The sequence below is a fragment of the Physeter macrocephalus genome, chromosome 19 (assembly GCF_002837175.3).
Source record: "Physeter macrocephalus isolate SW-GA chromosome 19, ASM283717v5, whole genome shotgun sequence".
Taxonomy (NCBI): domain Eukaryota; kingdom Metazoa; phylum Chordata; class Mammalia; order Artiodactyla; family Physeteridae; genus Physeter; species Physeter macrocephalus.
In genome coordinates, this window is record NC_041232.1 from 50826938 (window position 1) to 50829858 (window position 2921).

Here is a 2921-nt window from a genome sequence, read left to right on the forward strand (position 1 = left end):
TTCCATTGATCTATATTTCTGTTTTTGTGCCAGTACCATACTGTCTTGATTACTGTAGCTTTGTAGTATAGTCTGAAGTCAGGAAGCCTGATTTCTCCAGCTCAATTTTTCGTTCTCAAGATTGCTTTGGCTATTCGGGGTCTTTTGTGTTTCCATACAAATTGTGAAATTTTTGGTTCTAGTTCTGTAAAAAATGCCAGTGGTAGTTTGATTGGGATTGCATTGAATCTGTAGATTGTTTTGGGTAGTAGAGTCATTTTCAAAATGTTGATTCTTCCAATCCAAGGACAAGGTATATCTCTCCATCTATATCTGTCATCTTTAATTTCTTTCATCACTGTCTTATAATTTTCTGCATACAGGTCTTTTGTCTACTTAGGTAGGTTTATTCCTAGATATTTTATTCTTTTTGTTGCAATGGTAAATGGGAGTGTTTTCTTAATTTCAATCTCAGATTTTTCATCATTATTGTATAAGAATGCCACAGATTTCTGTGCCTTAATTTTGTATCCTGCTACTTTACCAAATTCATTGATTAGCTGTAGTACTTTTCTGGTAGCATCTTTACGATTCTCTATGTACAGTATCATGTCATCTGCAAACAGTGATAGTGTTACTTCTTCTTTTCTGATTTGGATTCCTTTTATTTCTTTTTCTTCTCTGATTGCTGTGGCTAGAACTTCCAATACTATGTTGAATAAGAGTGGTGAGAGTGGGCAACCTTGGCTTGTTCCTGATCTTAGTGGAAAGGCTTTCAGTTTTGCACCATTGAGGACAATGTTGGCTGTGGGTTTGTCATTATGACCTTTATTATGTTGAGGAGAGTTCCCTCTATGCCTACTTTTTGCAGGGTTTTTATCATAAATGGGTGTTGAATTTTGTCAGAAGTTTCTCTGCATCTATTGAGATGATCATATGATTTTTCTCTTTCACTTTGTTGATATGGTGTATCACATTGACTGATTTGCATATATTGAAGAACACTTGAATTCCTGGGATAAACCCCACTTTATCATGCTGTATGATCCTTTTAATGTGCTATTGGATTCTGTTTGCTAGTATTTTGTTGAGGATTTTTGCATGTATGTTCATCAGTGTTATTGATTCTGTTTGCTAGTATTTTGTTGAGGATTTTTGCATCTATGTTCATCAGTGATATTGGCCTATAGTTTTCTTTCTTTGTGACGTCTTTGTCTGGTTTTGGTATCAGGGTGATGGTGGCCTCATAGAATGTGTTTGGGAGTGTTCCTCCCTCTGCTACCTTTCGGAAGAGTTTGAGAAGGATAGGTGTTATCTCTTTTCTAAATGTTTGATAGAATTTGCCTGTGAAACCATCTGGTCCTGGGCTTTTGTTTGTTGGAAGATTTTTAATCACAGTTTCAATTTCAGGGCTTGTGATTGGGCTGTTCAAATTATCTATTACTTCCTGGTTCAGTCTCGGCACGTTGTGCATTGCTAAGAATTTGTCCATTTCTTCCAGGTTGTCCATTTTATTGGCATAGAGTTGCTTGTAGTAATCTCTCATAATCTTTTGTATTTTTGCAGTGTCCGTTGTTACTTCTCCTTTTTCATTTCTAATTTTTTGGTATGAGTCTTCTCCCTTTTTTCTTGATGAGTCTGGCTAATGGTTTATCAATTTTGTTTATCTTCTCAAAGAACGAGCTTTTAGTTTTATTGATCTTTGCTACTGTGCCTTTCATTCCTTTTTCATTTATTTCTGATCTGATCTTTATGATTTGTTTCCTTCTGCTAAATTTGTTTTTTTGTTGTTGTTGTTGTTCTACTTTCTCTAATTGCTTTAGGTGCAAGGTTAGGTTGTTTATTCGAGATGTTTCCTGTTTCTTAAGGTAGGATTGTATTGTTATAAATTTCCCTCTTAGAACTGCCTTTGCTGCATCCCATAGGTTTTGGGTCATCGTGTCTCCATTGTCATTTGTTTCTAGGGATTTTTTAGTTTCCTCTTTGATGTCTTCAGTGATCACTTCGTTTTTAAGTAGTGTATTGTTTAGCCTCCATGTGTTTGCATTTTGTACAGATCTTTTCCTGTAATTGATATCTATTCTCATAGCGCTGTGGTCAGAAAAGATACTTGATAGGATTTCAATTTTCTGAAATTTACCAAGGCTAGATTTGTGACCCAAGATATGGTCTATCCTTGAGAATGTTCCATGAGCACTTTAGAAAATTTTGTATTCTGTTGTTTTTGGATGGAATGTCCTATAAATATCAATTAAGTCCATCTTGTTTAATGTATCATTTAAAACTTGTGTTTCCTTATTTATTTTCATTTTGGATGATCTGTCCTTTTGTGAAAGTGGGGTGTTAAAATCCCTTACTATGATTGTGTTACTGTCGATTTCCCCTTTTATGGCTGTTAGTATTTGCCTTATGTATTGAGGTGCTCCTATGTTGGGTGCATAAATATTTACAATTGTGATATCTTCTTCATGGATCGATCCCATAATCATTATGTAGTGTCTTTCTTAGTCTCTTGTAATAGTCTTTATTTTAAAGTCTCTTTTGTCTGATATGAGAATTGCTCCAGCTTTCTTCTGATTTCCATTTGCATGCACTCCTTTAGCATTTGTTGTAAAGCTGGCTTGGTGGTGCTGAACTCTCTCAGCTTTTGTTTGTTTGTAAAAGTTTTCATTTCTCCATCAAATCTGAATGACATCCTTGCTGGGGTAGAGTAATCTTGGTTGTAGATTTTTCTCCTTCATCACTTTAAATATGTCCTGCCACTCCCTTCTGGCTTGCAGAGTTTCTGCTGAAAGATCAGCTGTTAACCTTATGGGGATTCCCTTTTGTGTTATTTGTTGTTTTTCCCTTGCTGCTTTTAATATGTTTTCCTTGTATTTAATTTTTGATAGTTTTATTTATATGTGTCTTGGTGTGTTTCTCCTTGGATTTATCCTGTATGG